Source organism: Bufo bufo, chromosome 7 (assembly GCF_905171765.1).
Source record: "Bufo bufo chromosome 7, aBufBuf1.1, whole genome shotgun sequence".
NCBI classification, from domain to species: Eukaryota; Metazoa; Chordata; class Amphibia; order Anura; family Bufonidae; genus Bufo; species Bufo bufo.
Window position 1 is genome coordinate 101031528 of NC_053395.1, and position 23714 is coordinate 101055241.

Below are 23714 nucleotides of genomic sequence, written 5' to 3' on the forward strand. Positions count from 1 at the left end.
CATCTTGCCACTGTTGCTGACTGCCTGTCTCCATCATACCATTTCCGCCATCATGCCACTTCTGCGGCCTGCCTACCATCACATTCTGTACAGCTGCTGCCTCCATCATGCCACTGCTGCGAACTGCCAACTATCATGTTCTGTACGGCTGCTGCTGCCACCTCCATCATGCCACCACCACCATCATGACACCGATGTGACCGGCCAACCATCATGTTCGGTACAGCTGATGCCTCCACCATGCAACCGCCACCATCACGCCACTGCTGCGGCCTGCCTACCATTATCTTCCATAACTAAGAACACTACTCATGACTAAGAACACTACTGTTCGAAACGCGTTGATTTTCTGGGAATAAGCGGGAGCTGGTGCCACTGATTGCTGTATATATATGGAACATTGCTGAATAAAGATTGGGAATTCTTAAACGTCTACGCCTGGTGCTGGAGCTTTCTTTTTTACCTGAATTCGCCTTACGGACTGGCTTGAGTCCGCCCTGTGCACCGCTACATTGGACATCAGAGGTGAGCTGGCTATTACCCTCTTTTTCTTATCCCCCAAAATATTGGGACATATAACAAAATAAAACAAAGAATAAGTGCACTTGAGTACAAGAATGGATGGTTGAGGCTGGTATAAATGTCTATTCTGCACAAGGTACGGACAAGTCCTGTGGGATCCATGCCTGATTCATTTTAATAAACGTAAGCTTGTCCACATTGGCTGCGGCCTGTGATAATGCTCTTTGCCGAGCTAAACACACGTTCACACTATTCACTGGCTGCAGGGCAGGTCAGCACCTCCAAGGCTGACAAAGCTTTTCCACATTTTGGCCATGCTAACCCTGCCTTCTCAGGTGCTGGTGGTGCCCCACCTGCATTGGCGACCTCTGCCTTTGCCTTGTGCTTCCACTGTGTCCCCTCTGTCAGGTGGGAATGCTTTCATCAGCGTGCGCTTGTAGTCGCGCATCTTCCGATCAGTAACACATGTTTTCACTAAATTTAGTTCCCTGTCAGCAATGCAGAGCAGGGGTTCATTCACTGCAAAAGGGGGATCTTGTCACCCAGCAATAGAACAGAGGATTTTGAGAGATTTAGGCCCCTGTCACCCAGGCACAGCAGGGGTTTATTCACGGCAAAAGGGGGTTCATGTCACCCAGCAATAGAACAGAGGATTTTGAGAGATTTAGGCCCCTGTCACCCAGGCACAGCAGGGGTTCATTCACGGCAAAAGGGGGTTCATGTCACCCAGCAATAGAACAGAGGATTTTGAGAGATTTAGGCCCCTGTCATCCAGGCACAGCAGGGGTTCATTCACGGCAAAAGGGGGTTCATGTCACCCAGCAATAGAACAGGCCACTGGATATGCGAAATTGCTACATGATGATGTGTTTCCCTCTTTATCCACTGAAGCTGGCACGTTCCCTGAGTTTTTCCAGCAAGATGGTGCACCACCACATTATGGGTGTCAGGTCCGAGCATTCCTAGAGGAACAGTTTCCTGGAAAGTGGATTGGTCGTCGTGGGCCAGTTGAATGGCCCCCAAGGTCTCCCGATCTGACCCCCTTAGACTTTTATCTTTGGAGTCATCTGAAGGCAATTGTCTATGCTGTGAAGATACGAGATGTGCAGCACCTGAAACTACAGGTACTGGAAGCCTGTGCTAGCATTTCTCCTGCTGTGTTGCTATCAGTGTGTGAAGAGTGGGAGAAGAGGGTTGCATTGACAATCCAACACAATGGGCAGCACATTGAACACATTTTATAAGTGGTCAGAAACTTGTAAATAACTCATGAAAGAATAAAGTTACGTTAAAACCAAGCACACCATCGTTTTTCGTGTGAAATTCCCAATAAGTTTGATGTGTCACATGACCCTCTTCCTATTGAAAAAAACAAAAGTTGGATTCAAAATGGCTGACTTCAAAATGGCCACCATGGTCACCACCCATCTTGAAAAATTTCCCCCCTCACATATACTAATGTGCCACAAACAGGAAGTTAATATCACCAACCATTCCCATTTTATTAAGGTGTATCCATATAAATGGCCCACCCTGTAGAACACCTTGACTGGCTCAGGCTTGCTATACTAAAGGCTAGAAGGAGACATACACTGTTTGTATGGTAGGAGGCTACAAATAGTAGCCTCCGCTCCTCCCATACAGTATGATGTCTCCTTGTTGCATACAGTATGTTTCCTTGTGGTCCTGACTCCTGAGTCACTCACTCCCGAGTTAACCATCCTGTGTACAGTTCACTACAGTAATATCTCCTTGTTGCTTTGCCCCCATAGTATTGGGGCCACAACAAGACTCAACATTATATACTACATGGCTGGGATGTGGGGCGGCGGGCCACCAGGAGAGATAATGCATGGGCTGGCCGGTGGGATGGGAATGCTGGGCAAAGGCAGAAGAGGGCCAAAAGCAGTCACTTGCCCGGGCTGGCAATGGTCCAGTCCAGCGACTCCAGCCAGGACTCAGGACTCGGAGACATTATACTCTCTGGACTACTATACTAGGGGCCACAAGGGGACGCTATACTGTATGGGGCAGCCAGCCACAAGGAGACATTATACTGTATGGCGGGCGGGCCACAAGGAGACGTTATAATGTATGGACTATGGGGCAGAAGCCAGCAGGAGACATTATACTGTATGGGTGGCCACAAGGAGACGTTATACTGTATGGGGGCCACAAGGAGATGTTACACTGTATGGGGGCCACAAGGAGACATGAGAGCAGCAGCCACAAGGAGACATTACAGTATGGGGCAGCAGCGCAGCCACAAGGAGACATTACAGTATGGGGGCAGCAGCCACAAAAGGAGACATTACATACAGTATGGGGGCAGCAGCCACAAGGTGCTGCCCCCCCCCCCCATGTCTTATGGCCACCTGTGTGACTGTGACCTGTCACCTGCCTGCCACCACCCTACAGTAATTCCTTCTTGTTGGTCATGCTCCTGTCATGGGGGAGGGAGTGGGACTGGAGGGACTCATGATGGCTCATTCCCTGCCTGCCTGCTGGCTGATATTTCAATGTGCAGTGCGGAGCATGCAGCTAGTTGCAGGCAGGCAGGCATGAAGGACTGAGTGGGCCAAACCAGTTGGACAGAAGACATATAATTGGGGTCATCTGATAAAGATAGGCAGAGAGTGACATTACCCCTTTAATAGCTGCCCGTCCGGCAGCTGTGATATATAGGGTCTCTTCTCTCCGCAGGCGTGAATTCTGTGGGGGTCGGAGTTGGACTAAGTGTGGGACTAAGTTCATCTGAGTTCTGACTGACTTTCCCGCCACTCGCTGCTGTACTGCGCTGCTCAACTCAGCCTGGGCGTCACCTGATTCCGACGTTAGACATCGGTGGGCGGAGACTGCACCATGGGAGCAAGCGAGGAGGAGCCGCTGCGGGAAGCAATTTGGTAGATAATGATGCAGGGGCGGGCGGCCGCGGACGCAGTTTTTGAAGCGATGACGTCACAAAATACTGCGGTAATTAGGAAACAGCGATATCGCCATATCGCCGTTTTTTTAATACCGGGGTATATCGTGATACCGATATATCGCCCAACCCTATATACAGTTGCAAGAAAAAGTATGTGAACCCTTTGGAATGATATGGATTTCTGCACAAATTGGTCATAAAATGTGATCTGATCTTCATCTAAGTCACAACAATAGACAATCACAGTCTGCTTAAACTAATAACACACAAAGAATTAAATGTTATCATGTTTTTATTGAACACACCATGTAAACATTCACAGTGCAGGTGGAAAAAGTATGTGAACCCCTAGACTAATGACCTCTCCAAGAGCTAATTGGAGTGAGGTGTCAGCCAACTGGAGTCCAATCAATGAGATGAGATTGGAGGTGTTGGTTACAGCTGCCCTGCCCTATAAAAAACACACACCAGTTCTGGGTTTGCTTTTCACAAGAAGCATTGCCTGATGTGAATGATGCCTCGCACAAAAGAGCTCTCAGAAGACCTACGATTAAGAATTGTTGAGTTGCATAAAGCTGGAAAGGGTTATAAAAGTATCTCCAAAAGCCTTGCTGTTCATCAGTCCACGGTAAGACAAATTGTCTATAAATGGAGAAAGTTCAGTACTGCTGCTACTCTCCCTAGGAGTGGCCGTCCTGTAAAGATGACTGCAAGAGCACAGCGCAGACTGCTCAATGAGGTGAAGAAGAATCCTAGAGTGTCAGCTAAAGACTTACAGAAGTCTCTGGCATATGCTAACATCCCTGTTAGCGAATCTACGATACGTAAAACACTGAAAAAGAATGGATTTCATGGGAGGATACCCCAGAGGAAGCCACTGCTGTCCAAAAAAAACATTGCTGCACGTTTACAGTTTGCACAAGAACACCTGGATGTACCACAGCAGTACTGGCAAAATATTCTGTGGACAGATTAAACCAAAGTTGAGTTGTTTGGAAGAAACACACAACACCATGTGTGGAGAAAGAGGCACAACACACCAACATCAAAACCTCATCCCAACTGTGAAGTATGGTGGTGGGGGCTTCATGGTTTGGGGCTGCTTTGCGGCGTCAGGGCCTGGACGGATTGCTATCATCGAAGTAAAAATGAATTCCCAAGTTTATCAAGACATTTTGCAGGAGAACTTAAGGCCATCTGTCCACCAGCTGAAGCTCAACAGAAGATGGGTGTTGCAACAGGACAATGATCCAAAGCATAGAAGTAAATCAACAACAGAATGGCTTAAACAGAAGAAAATACGCTTTCTGGAGTGGCCCAGTCAGAGTCCTGACCGCAACCCGATTGAGATGCTGTGGCATGACCTCAAGAAAGCAATTCACACCAGACATCCCAAGAATATTGCTGAACTGAAACAGTTCTGTAAAGAGGAATGGTCAAGAATTACTCCTGACCGTTGTGCACGTCTGATCTGCAACTACAGGAAACGTTTAGTTGAAGTTATTGCTGCCAATGGAGGTTCAACCAGTTATTAAATCCAAGGGTTCACATACTTTTTCCACCTGCACTGTGAATATTTACATGGTGTGTTCAATAAAAACATGGTAACATTTAATTCTTTGAGTGTTATTAGTTTAAGCAGACTGTGATTGTCTATTGTTGTGACTTAGATGAAGATCAGATCACATTTTATGACTAATTTGTGCAGAAATCCATATCATTCCAAAGGGTTCACATACTTTTTCTTACAACTGTATGCTTGCAAGTATGTCACACGTACAGTAGCGCAGGTTTTTTTTATTGTATGCACAAATAAAGTACACAGACTGTCACGGATATTTTTAGGATGTGCACACGTTGAACAGGAGGTATAGTACAAGTAATGTACACTGAATTAATGTCACTGATATTTAGGATGGACGAACGTTATACAGGAGATGTAGCACAGGTAATGTAACTGTCCGCAGCGGGCACCGTCTACAGAAAAAGTACACTGGATGTCACAGATATTTTTAGGCTGCGCACACGTTACACAGGAGATGTAGCGCAGATAATGTCGCTGTCACCAGTGGCGAAAAAAATTACACTGAATGTCACCAATATTTTAGATGCTCTAAGGTTATACTGGAGATGTAGCACAGGCAATGTTGCTGCCACCAGCAGCTAAAAAATTTGACTGAATGTCACTGATATTTCGGATACGCAAACGTTATACAGGGGATGTAGCGCAGGTATTGTAACTGTCTGCAGCGGACACCATCTACAGAAAAAGTACACTGGATGTCAGATAATTTTAGACTGCGCACACGTTACACAGGAGATGTAGTGCAGATAATGTCGCTGTCACCAGCGGCCAAAAACAATTACACTGAATGTCACTGATATTTCGGATGTGCTAACGTTATACTGGAGATGTAGCACAGGTAATGTCGCTGTCTGCAGAGGCCAAACAATTGCAAGCTATTTAGCGCAGGTTGCGCTAAAAATATATATTGCTGCCAGATACAACTATAGTCCTTAAAAGGACTTTTGGGTCTCTAACAAGTTTTAGCAATTTAGTGCAGGTTTCACTAAAAATATATACTGCTGCCACACACAATAGTCCTTAAAAGGACTTTTGGGTCTCTAAATAGATTTACCAATTTAGCGCAGGTTGCGCTAAAAATATATATTGCTGCCACCTGCAACAATAGTCCTTAAAAGGACTTTTGGGTCTATAACAAGTATAAAAGCTAAAATATTCCTATTTCACTCCCTACAATAGCTCTCCCTTCTGCTTTCCAGCTCTCCCTGACTAAGACTGAGCCGATCACGTGTCATCGGGTGCTATAAAGCACCCGATGACGTGTTCCGGCCAGCCAATCACTGTAATGCCAGTAGCCAACATGCCTACGGCATTACACTGAATGGCAGTACTTACCTGCATGTTTATTGGCAGCGTAGCAGCCAACAAACATGAGGGGAGGAGACTTGAGCATCGCGCTCGAGCACACGCGGTATTCAGCCGAACACCGCGATGTGCTGAGCATCGCGATGCTCGAGTAAAATTAGTGTTCGGCCAAGCATGCTCGCCCAACACTACTCACTAGGCTTCCGCTGTCACGTCACTGCCCTTGTTGCTCCTCCCTTGCATACTGGTATTTCTTTTTGGGGCTGGGTAAAAGATCCTATACACTAAAATGGAATGGAGTGTGCCCCGGCTGGTGGCACTACTGTATCGTATTCGCTAACTCGCTCTCAAACAGAGCGCTTAGTGACGTCACTATACTGATTTTCGGATGCTTAGGAGTGTCAAAACCATAACAACACGTTTCAGATAATGTAATATAGGGATGTAAACTGAGACTCCTGGTGTTACTTATATAGGATACTCCTCCCATCCCATTTTTAACCCTTGATTCATTTTCCACTATCTGATGCTTGGGTCTACTTTTACTTCCTCATTCAAATGCAAATAGTTCAATTTCTGAATTTAACCTTGCTGGTACCAGTGTGTTAATGTTAAAAAAAAAAAAAAAAAAAAACTTGTTTCTGCTTTAGACATTCTTTTTATATAATCTCCTCCTCTTTAATCTCCCTTTACTACTTCTAATTCACTAAACAGTGTTCCTATTCTTTGGCCACCATGTCTCTCCTTATAATGTTGTCATAATGGGTGGCTATCATATTTTCTGTGGATATTATAAATGTGTTCCCCCAATGTTCTGCTCAATGTCCTTTTGGTACGCCCTATATAGATTTTCCTACATGGACAAGTCAACAAATACTGTAGATCACACCTCGACTATTACATGTAATATAATCGCTTAAATCATGTATATACGTACCCTCTGTATTTTTTTCTCTGTGTGATTTCCCCAGATTTAGGCCTCATGCACACGACCGTTGTTCTGGTCCGCATCCGAGCCGCAGTTTTTGCGGCTCGGGTGCGGACCCATTCACTTCAATGGGGCCGCAATAGATGCGGACAGCACTCCGTGTGCTGTCCGCATACGTTGCGCCGTTACGTAGCCCCGCCCAAAAAAATAGAACATGTCCTATTGTCCGTTTTGCGGACAAGAATAGGCATTTCTACAATGGGCCGCCTGTTCCGTTCCGCAAATTGCAATTTGCGGACTGCAAAAAATGGAACGGTCGTGTGCATAGTAATATTCAGTTTTTTACAAACCATAGATATACCGCAGGGAAAAAAAACTTTTGGTAATTGATTTATTTTTCTTGGATCATTTGTATGTTTATGCACCTGTTTGTTGATGCCACCATATTCCCTACATTTCCGGCCTTCCTACACTGCGTGCAGAATTATTAGGCAAATGAGTATTTTGACCACATCATCCTCTTTATGCATGTTGTCTTACTCCAAGCTGTATAGGCTCGAAAGCCTACTACCAATTAAGCATATTAGGTGATGTGCATCTCTGTAATGAGAAGGGGTGTGGTCTAATGACATCAACACCCTATATTAGGTGTGCATAATTATTAGGCAACTTCCTTTCCTTTGGCAAAATGGGTCAAAAGAAGGACTTGACAGGCTCAGAAAAGTCAAAAATAGTGAGATATCTTGCAGAGGGATGCAGCACTCTTAAAATTGCAAAGCTTCTGAAGCGTGATCATCGAACAATCAAGCGTTTCATTCAAAATAGTCAACAGGGTCGCAAGAAGCGTGTGGAAAAACCAAGGCGCAAAATAACTGCCCATGAACTGAGAAAAGTCAAGCGTGCAGCTGCCAAGATGCCACTTGCCACCAGTTTGGCCATATTTCAGAGCTGCAACATCACTGGAGTGCCCAAAAGCGCAAGGTGTGCAATACTCAGAGACATGGCCAAGGTAAGAAAGGCTGAAAGACGACCACCACTGAACAAGACACACAAGCTGAAACGTCAAGACTGGGCCAAGAAATATCTCAAGACTAATTATTCTAAGGTTTTATGGACTGATGAAATGAGAGTGAGTCTTGATGGGCCAGATGGATGGGCCCGTGGCTGGATTGGTAAAGGGCAGAGAGCTCCAGTCCGACTCAGACGCCAGCAAGGTGGAGGTGGAGTACTGGTTTGGGCTGGTATCATCAAAGATGAGCTTGTGGGGCCTTTTCGGGTTGAGGATGGAGTCAAGCTCAACTCCCAGTCCTACTGCCAGTTTCTGGAAGACACCTTCTTCAAGCAGTGGTACAGGAAGAAGTCTGCATCCTTCAAGAAAAACATGATTTTCATGCAGGACAATGCTCCATCACACGCGTCCAAGTACTCCACAGCGTGGCTGGCAAGAAAGGGTATAAAAGAAGAAAATCTAATGAAATGGCCTCCTTGTTCACCTGATCTGAACCCCATCGAGAACCTGTGGTCCATCATCAAATGTGAGATTTACAAGGAGGGAAAACAGTACACCTCTCTGAACAGTGTCTGGGAGGCTGTGGTTGCTGCTGCACGCAATGTTGATGGTGAACAGATCAAAACACTGACAGAATCCATGGATGGCAGGCTTTTGAGTGTCCTTGCAAAGAAAGGTGGCTATATTGGTCACTGATTTGTTTTTGTTTTGTTTTTGAATGTCAGAAATGTATATTTGTGAATGTTGAGATGTTATATTGGTTTCACTGGTAAAAATAAATAATTGAAATGGGTATATATTTGTTTTTTGGTAAGTTGCCTAATAATTATGCACAGTAATAGTCACCTGCACACACAGATATCCCCCTAAAATAGCTAAAACTAAAAACAAACTAAAAACTACTTCCAAAAATATTCAGCTTTGATATTAATGAGTTTTTTGGGTTCATTGAGAACATGGTTGTTGTTCAATAATAAAATTAATCCTCAAAAATACAACTTGCCTAATAATTCTGCACTCCCTGTATATATAAATTTGAGCACATTTGGGATATATTCACCTATTATTTTATCTTCTTTCAAGATATCCCAATGTTTTTTAATGATATGTTTAAATATTCTAGTCTGACAGTTATATTGTGTAATAATTGGTGGTATAACTAATTGTCCCCCTTCACTCTTTCCCTCTATTATTTTACCAGTTGTCTTATCAATTATCAAATCATGTCGATCTCATCCACCTATTGATATTTTTTGTTCTGTCAACCTATTGCTATTATAACCTTTTGACAAAAAAATTTGTTGCAATTCTTCTGCCTCTTTCTCATGATCCTCCATTTTAGTACAGTTTATTTTTATACGCATAAACTGACTTTTAGGTATATTTTCCAGCCATTGTGGGAGGTGGCAACTTTCTTGTGAAATGAAGTGGTTGGCATCTGTAGGTTTGTTATAAGTCCTCATGCATATTTTATTATTCTCAATATAAATCGTTAGATCTAGAAAATTAATCTCTTGTGTGCTAAAAGTCGGTGTACATTCAAGATACAAAGCATTTTTATTTCGTTCATTAAAAAATAATGTCAATTCATCTACCTCTCCCCCCAAATAAAAACCACATCATCTATAAATCGTGTGCAGAGGACGAGATTCACCCGGAGCTCGCAATTGGAGTGGATAGTATCATGTTCCCATCGCCCCACATATAGATTGGCAAACCCCCGTGAACATCTCGTCCCCATCGCAGTACCCCATAACTGCTGATAAAAACTCTCCTCAAAAATTTTTTTTTTTTTTGTAAAATAAACAAGATACACTCCACAATATAATGAATTTGATCTCTATGGAGTTCTCTTTTTTTTCTAAGAAGAACTTTGCTGCGTCGCATCCTTTTACATTTTCTATTATAGTGTACAGTGACTTTACAACAAGCGTGCCAATGATATAATGTAGCCTTCATTCTATGTCGCTTAATATCTGTAGAATTTGCTTTGTGTCTTTTAGATACTTTGGCAACATCTGGGTGCATGGTTGTAGATGGTAATCCACAAATCTAGACAGATTACTGGTCAAGCACTCTATGCCTGATACGATCTGTCTACCAGTCGGTGGTTTTCTTTTTTTTTTTATTAAATACTTCATTAAAAAAAGTCAGAAATTTGAAAGAAAAATTAAGGAAATAAAGTGAAGGAAGAGATCATTAAAAAATATAGACATACTGATCTCAAAGCTAAATCTATGTATCATCCTATGCAGAATATTTCCAGTCATTTAATGCATTCATGAATCTAGTAACTAAATAAATACTGAATGTAAAAAGTTTTAAAAATTCCTAAAAAGTACAAAATATAGGTTGCGATAGGGTGACAGAACAAAAAATATCAATGGGTGGATGAGATAGACAGACAGGATTTGATAAATGATAAGACAACTGGTAAAATAATAGAGGGAAAGAGTAATGGGGGACAATTTGTTATACCACCAATTATTACACAATATAACTGTCAGACTAAAATATTTAATACTATAATTAAAAAAACATTGGGATATCTTGAAAGAAGATAAAATAATAGGTGAATATATCCCAAATGTACCCAAATTTATATATAGGAAGGCCAGAATTGTAGGGAATATGGTGGCATCAACAAACGGGTGCATAAACATACAGACAAATGATCCCCTAAAAAATTATCAATTACCAAAAGTTTATTTTTTTTCTCTGCGGTATATGTATGGTTTGTAAAAAAACCCTGAAGATTACTAGTAAATCTGGGAAAGTCAAACTGATAAAAAAAAAAATACTGAGGATACCTATATACATAATATAAGCGATTATATTACATGTAATAGTTGAGATGTCATCTATTTGTTGACTTGTTAGGAATATCATATCCGAGATATACAGTCCGTGAGCGGGCCATATGTCCCTAAACGGCATTGTTCGTGTGCACGGGAGCGCACAGCATCAATGATTATATGAGTGCAAGGCAATAGCCCCGCGGGCGGCCCGACGTCCAGAGCATCATTGTAATCTATCATGCTGTGCGCTCCCGTGCGCATGATCAATGCCGCTCCGGGACATATGGCCCACTCACGGACCGTATATCTCGGAGGGCATACGGTAGGGTGCAAGAGGCCAAACAGGCATATTTTCTAGCGTAGTCCAGCTCAGGACTAGCCTCCCTGGCACTTTCCCCCCTACCCCTTCTCATAAATGTTACTCAGCTGCTGATCCCAGAGTCTTGATCTTACCCTCCTCCACCCTCCTGACCCCAGCCATTGCCTGCAGAGTGAAGTCTAAACCTTTCTCCAGGTTTGTAATGGTTCTGTGTGTTGCAAGCTGCGCATTTAGATCCAAAATCTGGGCTTCCAAATATGTAACATGCTTGCATCTAGTGTAAATGTATTCACCCTCAAATGCCTCTTCAAGGCATGCATACATTGCATAAGACATACATTTAGTAGCATTGTCTATGAAGCACATGTTTAAAAGGGGATTAACAGTATAGCGTAAAAATAGTAAATATATATTTAAACCCCTTACTGCTATAATTCGGGAACTTGCTCGAATCAAGCAAACAATGCACAAGGAAAACCTAACATACCTTAGTTCCTATCTCCCTTCCAGAAAGAGTAAAAAAAAAAAAAGTTAATCAGTAAGTTATGTGTACCGCAAAATGACACCATTTTGGGGTACAAAACTTGTCCCCAAAAAAACAAGCCCCCATACGGCTACTTAGATATAAAAATAAAATTTATAGCCCTTGGAAGACAATGATACAAAAAAAGGCAAAAAAATTACTTGGTCAGTAAGGCCCAAAACCTTGCTTGCCGTTTCTGTGGCTTGAAGCTCAAACAGCAATCAGGCAATAGGTGGTGTTCTAACACCAGGTAGTTGTTGTTTTTTTCTTCTTTTTTTATCCTTTGCGGAAACCTTTAAAGTGGTTATCCGACTTCTGAAATAAACCCCCATGCTATACTTACCTTGCTCCCCAGCACCCGCTTCGCTACTGGTCACTGCACGGCTGCCGCTGCTTCTCTCCATGCGTGGATTATTATTATTATTATTATTATTATTTATTATTAAAGCACCATTCATTCCATAGCGCTGTACATATGATAAGGGGTGCACATACATAATACAGACAATTGCACTAATCATAAACAAGATGAGTTACAAACTGGTACAGGAGGAGAGAGGGCCGACAATCTACATGGTATGGGAGAAGGACACAGTAGGTGCGGGTTAAGTTGGTCATGGCGGTATAGAGGCAGCAGGGTCACTGGTTGTAGGCTTGTCTGAAGAGGTGGGTTTTCAGGTTTCTTTTGAAGGATTCCACTGTAGGTGAGAGTCTGATATGTTGGGGTAGCGAGTTCCAGAGTATGGGGGATGCACGGGAGAAATCTTGGAGTCGATTGTGGAAATAGGCGATAAGAGGAGAGGAGAGAAGGAGGTCTTGTGAGGGTCGGAGAGAGCGTTTGGGGGTGTATCGGGAAAGTAGCTCAGAGATGTAGGGAGGGGACAGGTTATGGACGGCCTTGTATGTATTTGTTAGTACTTTGAAGTGAATTCGTTGGGCAATGGGGAGCCAGTGAAGGGATTGGCAGAGGGGAGAGGCAGAGGAGTAATAGGGTGAGACGTGGATTAGTCTGGCAGCAGAGTTCATGATAGATTGGAGGGGTGCGAGAGTGCTAGATGGAAGGCCACAGAGGAGAATGTTACAGTAGTCTAGGCGGGAGATAATGAGGGCATGTACAAGCATTTTCGCAGATTCAAAGTTAAGGAAAGCACGGATGCGGGAGATGTTTTTGAGTTGGAGGCGGCAGGTGGTGGAAAGGGCTTGGATGTGCGGTCGGAAGGAAAGGGCAGAATCCAAGGTCACTCCAAGGCAGCGGGCTTTGTTGACTGGGGAGAGTGTGCAGCCATTGAACATGATAGATAGGTCTGTTGGGGGGGTTGAACAAGATGGGGGAAAGATTATGAATTCTGTCTTATCCATGTTAAGTTTTAGAAAGCGAGAGGCGAAGAAGGATGATATAGAAGATAGGCATTGTGGGATTCTTGATAGTAGGGTGGTGATGTCTGGACCAGAGAGGTAGATTTGTGTGTCGTCAGCGTAGGAGTGATACTGAAAGCCATGGGACTCTATGAGCTGTCCCAGGCCAAAAGTGTAGCTAGAGAAGAGCAGGGGTCCTAGGACAGAGCCTTGCGGGACACCAACAGAGAGGGAATGAGACAAGGCGGTGGTGAGAGAGTGGGAGATGCTAAACGTCTGGTCTGTGAGGTATGATGTGATCCAGGAGAGGGCCAGGTGATGCCAAGAGATGAGTGTTTGCAACAGAAGGGATTGGTCAACAGTTTCGAAGGCAGAGGACAGGTCAAGTAGAAGGAGGACAAAGTATTGTTTCTTGGTTTTGACTGTCAGTAGGTCATTGGTGACTTTAGTAAGTGCAGTCTCGGTCGAGTGGTGGGGTTGGAAGCCAGATTGTAGGCGGTCAAAGAGGGAGCAGGAGGAGAGGTGGGAGGACAGTTCTGAATGGACATGTTGTTCAAATAGCTTTGAGGCATACAGAAGAAGTGATATGGGGCGATAACTGGACAAGGAAGATGGGTCAAGTGAAGGCTTTTTGAGGATGGGTGTAATGGTAGCATGTTTAAAAGCAGAGGAGAAGACACCACAGTTTAGTGATAGGTTGAAGAGATGAGTTAGGGCTGGGATAAACACTGTGGTGAGGTTAGGGATGAGGTTGGATGGGATTGGGTCAAGTGCACAGGTGGTCAGATGAGATTTGGAGAGTAGAGTGGAGAGTTTTTCTTCTGTAATGGTGGAGAAGCCGGTTTGGGGAGAAGAGGACTGAGCAGTTGTGTAGAGGGTCTGTGGGGACTGTGTAGTCAAGCTTTCTCTGATGTTGACTATCTTTTGTTTGAAATATTTGGCAAAGTCCTCAGCTGAGAAGAGAGGAGAGGGTGGGGGTGCTGGGGGACGGAGAAGGGAGTTAAAAGTGCTAAAAAGTTGTTTAGGGCTGCGTGACAGGGAAGATATGAGAGATGAGAAGTAGGCCTGTTTTGCATCAGCGAGTGAGGATTTGAATATGAGGAGGGATTGCTTGTATGCTGTGAAATGATCTTTACAATGGGATTTCTTCCATCGCCGCTCAGCAGCCCTGGAAACTTGTCAGAGTTTTTTTGTCAGGTTGGTGTCCCAGGGTTGTCTGTTGATTTTTCGGGTTTTGTTGTGTGTGAGGGGGGCAACAGTGTCCAGAGCTGTACTTGGTGTTATATAGAGTGGTAGCAGCTTCTGGGTCTTGGAGGGAACAGATGGTAGAGAGTGGGAGGAAGAGAGTCAGAAAGCAAGCGAAAGTCAAGATCTTTCAGGTTCCTGCGGGGGTGTGCTAGTGTGTGGACCGGGGAGCTGCCGAAGAGACCAGTGACGAGAAGGTGAGTAGGTTGTGGTCGGATAGGGGGAGAGGCGAATTAGAAAGGTTAGATAAGGGAGCAGAGGCGGGTAAAGATCAGATCCAGAGTGTGACCATCTCTGAGGGTGGGAGCTGAAGACCACTGTGATAGGCCGAAGGAGGAAGAGAGTGACAGAAGTTTAGAGGGGGCCGAGTGGCATGTGTCAATAGGGATGTTGAAGTCACCCATGATGATAGTGGGGATGTCGGCAGAAAGAAAGTGTAGTAGCCAGGTGTTAAAGTGGTCAAGAAAGATGATGGCTGGGCCTGGAGGGCGGTAAATGACAGCTAGTTGAAGGTTGGAGGGAGAGTAGATGCAAACAGTGTACTTCAAATGAGGTGAGCGTAATGGAGGGTGGCAGTGGAGTTGGGCTGTAGGTGCAGGTGTCTGATAGGAGAAGACCAACTCCTCCACCATGTTTGCAGCCGGGGCGGGGGGTGTGAGTGAATTGAAATCCACTATAAGAGAGTGCAGCAGGGGAGGAGGTGTCTGAGGGTGTCAGCTATGTTTCTGTGAGGCCCAGAAAGGAAAGGTTTTGAGAGGTGAAACGTTCATGAAGGTGAAACGTTCATGAATGTATGACAGTTTGTTACAGACAGAGCGCGCGTTCCATAATGCTCCTGCAAGAGGAACCAAAGGAGCAGGGGTCAGAGAAATGGTTATTAGGTTTAAGGGGTTGCAGAAATTTGTAGGAGATTTGTAGTGGGACATGGAGGTGATAGTGGGGATTTGCTGAGAGGGCCTGGATTTGGAGAGATATCACCAGCAGTAAGGAGAAGCAGAGAAAGTGTTAATAGATGAGAATAAGAGAGGGCATGAGGTGTATGTGTGTGTTTGGGAAGAAAGTGTTTTATGTTAGCAAACAGGTTTGTGCAAGCTGTCAGATGAGAAGGTAAGATGTAGGAAGAGATGGTAGTTCCTTGCTGGGTGAATGGATGTGGGGGTATTTCAGGAGGTTGTGTAGGAAGAGTAAGAGGAAAAAATTTTACATTGGTGGCATTGACTATATCTGTGGTTACCTGTGGTCCCCTTCTGGTATAATTCAGTCTGTGCACTTAAGATTTGCAGTTGAGAGATGTTGCATTTGGAAAGACCAAGGTCTGAAAAGACCTAGAACCTTAGATTTATACCACTCAGTGTTCAATCAGGTGTTACCAAGAGGAGAGGGGGCTACATTTGACCTAATCAAGGAGGACCAGATACAGGGGTGAAATAGTCAATGTAAACAAATACTCAATAAATCCAGCAGGGAAGGAGACATTAATGCTTCAGAAAAGACATGCCAGGATTTAGAAGGAGAGATGAGAGGGGGTGGACAATATCAGACTGTGGAAAAGCTGGGTGCAGCAGTTAGGTTCAATGTAGACATACCATGATTTAGGAGGAGAGATGACAGCATCTGGTGTTGGGAAGGGGGGGCGGGGGGGAGACACTGTAGGCTCATAGAGTACTCAGGACAGTATGCCCCCATGAACTCTGCTTGCTGATAGAGGACAGTGTGCCCAGCAGCACATACCCACTCAGTCACCTTGCAGGGGGTGGGCGAGAGGAGTTATGCACACTAAGCATCAGCAGCAAGGAGTTAAAGTTAAACCCCTGTAATGCCCCCCAAAATGCCCGGGCACCTTACTTACCTAACTCTTCGGCACCTGCATCGCTCCTGATGCCTGCACGGCTGCTACTGCATCCCCCTGTCACGGGGATGAAAACATCCAGCGACATGGGGGGCACTCAATAGCAGGCCACGATGGGAACTAGCCTCCCTAGCATTGCGGATGATGCTAGGGTGGATCATTTCCATTGCGGCCTGCTATTGGCTGCACCCTCCCTCCCCCCCGGGCATAAGTATTATCTATATGCGGTGCCCTGGCATTTTGGTGGGCATAATAGGGTTAGATAACCCCCTTAACCCTTAGGATACTGGAGGTTTTTTGACTTTTGCATTTTCATTTTTCTTCCCTATCTTCAGTCAGTCATAGCTTTTTTTTTTTTTTTTCACATAGGGCTTATACCTTATATACTTTAACCACCGCCGTACGCAGGATTGCGTCTTAGCGGCGGTCCTGTTACTCTGGGTGGACGCGCCGGTGCTTCCTCTCGCGAGACTTCGGGCAAAGCCGGTCCGCACATGCGCATCGCAGGCCGGCAAAATTTAAAAGACAAGTTCGTCATCAACCTGCCAGCCAATGATCGTCGCTGGCAGGTTGATGATTTTCAAAAAATCGAATCAGAAGCCATTTAACACATTATATTTATAAATATAATGTGTTAAATGGCTTCTGTGCTCCTCTGCTGGTCCTTTTCGTCGGTTGGTCCCAGCAGAGGAGCACACATCACAGTGAGTACCCCCCAACACTACACTTAGCCCCCAGATCACCCTCCATCACCCCAATTAACCCCTTGATCGCCCCTGTCAATCACCTAGTGAAAGGGAAAAAAGTGATCAGTGTAAACAGTCACTTTTTTTTCCCACTGGTATTAACTGTTAGGTTTTAGGATAGTTTAGGCCCCTTGGTTAGGTAGTTAGTGATCATTTAGCGCACAGCCCACCGCACCGCAGTCACTGATTCGCTGATTAGCGTATCGCTAATCAGCATTTGTACTTTTATAGTATCTGTAAGTGATCACAACTGATCACAGTCAGATCTATAATAGTATTAGTGTCACCTTAGTTCACCCTCCACCCAAAACGCAGTGTTTGCCCGATCAGGCCTGATCGGTCGCCCAGACGTGCGTTCACCCACGCCCGCCCTGCCGCAGTGACAAAAAATTATTATTTTTTGATCACTGCACAATCACTTTACAAGCGCTGCGGCGATAAAAAAAAATCAGTTTTGATATTTTTTATCAATCGCAGCGGCCTCCGGTACTTCACTAGCCTCCCATTTGTAAGACAGGCTTGCTTTTTTTCTTGGGTAGTCTCATGGAATACCCCCTAAATTTAGTTGACCAAATGGCAAACAAGGGGTATTTTTCTGAAGAGGCCTACAGGCTTCTGACCCAGTCGGATGAGGAATGGGAACTCTCATCTGATGAATCTAGCGGATCAGAATATGAACCTGTAGAAAGCAGTGGCAGTCTGACCCAAAGATCGGATGAGGAGATTGAGGTCCCTGATAGCACCAGGCGTACCCGGCCCCGTGTTGCTATACCACAGGTTGCGCAGGATACGCTTCAAGGGCAGCAGAGTGGGGCTGGCGCTGTCGGATTACGTGGTGAGGCATACACCAGCAACGCAGCCTATTTTGGACCTAGTACCAGCACTGCCGTACAACATGGTGAAGTGGCGAGCACCAGAAGGGCAGTTGAAGCTGGTACGGTGGCACGTGCATTAGTTCCCCCATCGCAGCCATTGCACAGACAGGCCCGTAGAGCCCCTAGAGTCCCTGAGGTGCTGGCAAACCCTGATTGGCAGCCCCCAACTTCAGCCGCACCAGTAGTTCCCCCTTTCACCGCCCAGTCTGGAGTTTGGGTTGAGACAGCTCAGATCGGTTTGGCACTGGGGTTTTTTGAGCTGTTCTTGACTGCGGAGCTCTTGGACTTAGTTGTGGCAGAAACAAACCGATATGCCACTGAATTTATAGCCGCCAACATGGGAAGCTCTTATGCCCAGTCTTTCCGGTGGAAACCCGTCCAAGTTTCCGAATTTAAAATTTTTCTGGGCCTTCTCCTCAACATGGGCTTAACCAAAAAGCATGAATTGCGGTCATATTGGTCCACAAACCCAATTCATCACATGCCCATGTTCTCTGCTGCCATGTCCAGGACACGATTTGAGACCATCTTGCGTTTCCTGCACTTTAGCGACAACAGCACCTCTCGTCCCAGAGGCCACCCAGCTTTTGACCGGCTTCACAAAATTCGGCCCCTCATAGACCACTTCAACACCAAATTTGCAGATTTGTATACCCCTGAGCAAAACATCTGTGTAGACGAGTCCCTTATACATTTTACCGGGCGCCTTGGCTTCAAACAATACATCCCAAGCAAGCGCACCCGGTATGGGGTCAAATTGTATAAGCTCTGTGAAAGGGCCACAGGCTATACCCACAAATTTCGGATCTATGAGGGTAAAGATCAGACCCTGGAGCTGGTCGGCTGCACTGACTACCTGGGGAGCAGTGGGAAGACAGTCTGGGACTTGGTGTCACCCTTATTTGGCAAGGGGTACCATCTTTATGTGGACAATTTCTACACAAGTGTGCCCCTCTTCAGGCATTTGTTCCTAGAACAGATTGGCTGCTGTGGCACCGCGCGACCTAGTCGCCGGGGCTTCCCCCAACGGCTCGTTACCACCCGTCTTGCAAGGGGGGAGAGGGCTGCCTTGTGTAACCAAGAACAGCTCGCGGTGAAATGGAGAGACAAGCGTGACATTTACATGCTCTCCTCCATTCACGCAGACACGACAATCCAAATTGAACGAGCAACCAGTGTCATTGAAAAAGCCCCTTTGTGTCCACGACTATAATTCGCTCATGGGAGGGGTGGACTTCAATGACCAGATGTTGGCTCCATATTTAGTTTCCCGCCGCACCAGACGCTGGTATAAGAAGGTGTCTGTATATTTAATTCAATTGGCTGTATATAATAGTTTTGTTCTCTACAGTAAGGCTGGGAGAACAAGATCCTTCCTCAAATTTCAGGAAGAGATCATCATCATCATCGGTTCCGTGGCCCCATCCACCAGTGTAGTGAGCCGTCTACACGAGCGACATTTCCCCAGTGTCGTTGCTGGTACCTCAAACCGACCGCCACCCCGAAAAAAATGTTGTGTCTGTAGCAGGAGTGGAATAAGGCGTGACATCCGCTATTTCTATCCTGACTGCCCTGACCACCCTGCCCTATGCTTTGGGGAGTGTTTCCGGAAGTACCACACACAGGTACACTTAGCATAGGGATTGCGTTTCATAGGACAGGCACACAGGGCTATTAGGGCCCTTTCACTCACAGCTGCTGCAAACCTCTCCTTTCACCTGGGACAAAGTGAATAATGTACTTCGCCACATCTCTGGACGATTTGCGCTTTGCACATTGTCCCATGGGGAAGGAGAGGTTTGTCCGATAAAGGTAAAAAAAATTCAAAAAATAAAAATCACCGGTAAGACAAAAAGTTAACGTTCTGTTCAAAAAGTTAAATAAAGTTTATATGTTCCGTTCAAATGTTATTATAAAGTTAATAAATTTCTTGCGTTGCGGCCTGGTTTTTTCATTTTTTTTTTTTTACCTTCTAGGTGGACCAACCGATCAACCAGCTGCAGCACTGATGTGCATTCTGACAAAAGCATTGCGCTGCTGTCAGATTACACAAAAGTCGGTGTATGCGGCGCTGCAAGACGAGATTTCTCCTCTGCAGTAAAAGATACGTTTGCCGAGGCTTATGAGCTGAGGGGGAGGTGGTGTTCATATACTTTGGCAAACACTTTGTATATAAAAAAAAATAAAAAATCCCGGCAATGATTTATTCATCCACATCGATTGATGTGAATGGAGAAATCGGGTTTGCCAGGGCATACGAGCTAAGTGGGTATGGATATTGGGCGGAGCCCCTATGTCCTGGCAGACGCCTTTCCCCTCTTTTTTTTTTTTGGCAGATTTTTTCATCCACATTGATCAATGCGAATGAAGAAATCTGTGCCGTTCATTTTTTTCTTTCAGCCCAGAGGCTGAACGGAAAAAAAAAATCTCATTACCCGTATGCTCAATATAAGGAGAATAGCAGAAACTCCTAATGCTGGCCATACATGTAATGATTGCAGAGACCCTCAAATGCCAGGGCAGTACAAACACCCCACAAATGACCCCATTTTGGAAAGAAGACACCCCAAGGTATTCGCTGAGGGTCATATTGAGTCCATGAAAGATTGAAATTTTTGTCCCAAGTTAGCGGAAAAGGGAGACTTTGTGAGAAAAAAACAAAAAAATATAAATTTCCGCTAACTTGTGCAAAAAAAAAATCTTCTATGAACTTGCCATGCCCCTCATTGAATACCTTGGGGTGTCTTCTTTTCAAAATGGGGTCACATGTAGGGTATTTATACTGCCCTGGCATTTTAGGGGCCCTAAAGCGTGAGAAGAAGTCTGGGATCCAAATGTCTAAAAATGCCCTTCTAAAAGGAATTTGGGCCCCTTTGCGCATCTAGGCTACAAAAAAGTGTCACACATGTGGTATCGCCATACTTAGGAGAAGTGGGGAAATGTGTTTTGGTGTGTCATTTTACATATACCCATGCTGGGTGAGATAAATATCTCGGTCAAATGTCAACTTTGTATAAAAAAATGGGAAAAGTTGTCTTTTGCCGAGATATTTCTCTCACCCAGCATGCGTATATGTAAAAAGACACCCCAAAACACATTGCCCAACTTCTCCTGAGTACGGCAATACCACATGTGTGACACTTTTTTGCAGCCTAGGTGGGCAAAGGGGCCCACATTCCAAAGAGCACCTTTAGGATTTCACAGGGCATTTTTTACACATTTTGATTTCAAACTACTTCTCACGCATTAGGGCCCCTAAAATGCCAGGGCAGTATAACTACCCCACAAGTGACCCCATTTTGGAAAGAAGACACCCAAAGGTATTCTTAGGATTTCACAGGGCATTTTTTACACATTTTGATTTCAAACTACTTCTCACGCATTAGGGCCCCTAAAATGCCAGGGCAGTATAACTACCCCACAAGTGACCCCATTTTGGAAAGAAGACACCCCAAGGTATTTCGTGATGGACATAGTGAGTTCATGGAAGTTTTTATTTTTTGTCACAAGTTAGTGGAATATGAGACTTTGTAAGGAAAAAAAAAAATCATAATTTTCCGCTAACTTGTGACAAAAAATAAAAAGTTCTATGAACTCACTATGCCCATCAGCGAATACCTTAGGGTGTCTACTTTTCGAAATGGGGTCATTTGTGGGGTTTTTCTACTGTCTGGGCATTGTAGAACCTCAGGAAACATGACAGGTGCTCAGAAAGTCAGAGCTGCTTCAAAAAGCGGAAATTCACATTTTTGTACCATAGTTTGTAAACGCTATAACTTTCACCCAAACCATTTTTTTTTATCAAAGACATGTAGAACAATAAATTTAGAGAAAAATTTATATATAGATGTCGTTTTTAAAAAAAAATTTACAACTGAAAGTGAAAAATGAAATTTTTTTGCAAAAATTTCGATAAATTTTGATTAATAACAAAAAAAGTAAAAATGCCAGCAGCAATGAAATACCACCAAATGAAAGCTCTATTAGTGAGAAGAAAAGGAGGTAAAATTAATTTGGGTTGTAAGTTGTATGACCGAGCAATAAACCGTGAAAGTAGTGTAGTGCAGAATTGTAAAAAGTGGTCTGGTCATTAAGGGTGTTTAAGCTAGGGGGGCTGAGGTGGTTAAAGGGCTTCTGTCACCCCCCAAAACTCATTTTTCATTTTTGGGCATATTGAAATCCTTATTGTACGACTATTCAATATATAGGGCTCTTACCTTGTTCTGTGGCTTTGTTTAATTAAAAATTGAGCTTTTAAAATATGCAAATTACTTCACTACCAGCAAGTAGGGCATCTACTTGCTGGCAGCCGCCGCATCCTCCTTTTAAAAAAACGCTCCCTCCTCCAGTTGATTGACAGGGCCAGCGAGCGCTCTCCTCCTCCGGCTGGCCCTGTCTGCAATTCAATTCCCGCGGCTGCGCCTTACGTGTCTTCATTCGGCGCAGGCGCTCTGAGAGAAGGACGCTCGCTTCCTCAGCACTTCCTCAGTGCGCCTGCGTCGATGACGTCTTCTCTTTCAGGTTTACTTTGGAAAACTTTACTTTCGGGTAAACTTTGGAAAAAGAATATCGCCATATTCTGACCCCATATGTCAGTCTTTAGCACAGTGAGCTGCTGCCCTGCACTCGTTCAGCTGTGCTTGCATACATATTGCTCCCTGTGTCCACAGTCCTATGTCATCTATGCCTGACTTTACCAAAGCAGACAGGTAGGAGCAGTGATGTGTGCTGTACATCACTCACTGCATCCCTAGTGAAATCCTTACTCCCATACAGCACTGTCATATCAGCGGTGTATTAGAGTACGGATTATAAAGCGCTATAGGCACCTGAATTCAGCACCTATTTCTCATAGAGAGAAAAGCCTTAGAAATTGTCATTTTAAGGCACTTACAATAGGGTTTAATATTTTTTTTATTTTAGGTCAGAGTGATGTCCAAATTTTAGACCTCCAGCTGGTGCAAAACTAACTTGCAAAAAACTTGCATTCCATGGCTTGTAGTTGCAATAGATGGAGGGCCGCAGGTTGGACATTCCTGCTTTAAAGGGATATTCTGATTGTTTGAAGTTATCCCCTATCTCCTATAGCTATTAGATTGCAGAACCACTGAAATTAACGGAGCAACTGGTTGCACATGCGCATGATGTTCATTTGTTTCTATGGGAGTTCTGGAAATTGCAGAGTGCTGATAGGGGATAACTTCAAACAACCGGAATAGCCCTTTAAGGCTTTATATAGTCAGTAATAGGCTACTGCAGACATCTAGTAAATGAGTGACCATATATAACTAGGGTGGCCGTCTGGCTTTTATGCATACTATAGGGAACAGGGTATGCATATTACAATGGTGCCACAGATTATGGGCCTTCATTTATTCGTGAGGGCTTCTCTGTACTATTATGCTCCCATCAGCCTCAGGCTTCGTTCGTATTTCCGTGTCCATTAGACTACTGTGAAAAAATGTGTGGTTAATCCATTAAACTGTGTTGCATGTGTCACCCGAATTCAACTGACACATTCTAACTTCCAAGTCATCTCCTATTAGTGCTCAATGAATATCCAGCGAGGGGGAAGTCCCATATTAGTGAATATCCATGTTTTGTACGTGTTTTCTCACGGACCCATAGACTATAATGGGCATGCTAGATCCCCATTACACATTACAGAACCCAAATAGTACATGATTTTTTTTTTGATTAAATAAAAAAGTTAAATTAAATAATAATA

At 44.4% G+C, this 23714-nt stretch overlaps 1 protein-coding gene across 2 annotated transcripts in view; it reads left to right on the forward strand.

The window, feature by feature from the left end:
• Positions 1-23714, forward strand: part of PGAP1 (post-GPI attachment to proteins inositol deacylase 1) — a 1296519-nt gene that overhangs the window by 376195 nt on the left and 896610 nt on the right. The window lies entirely within an intron of this gene.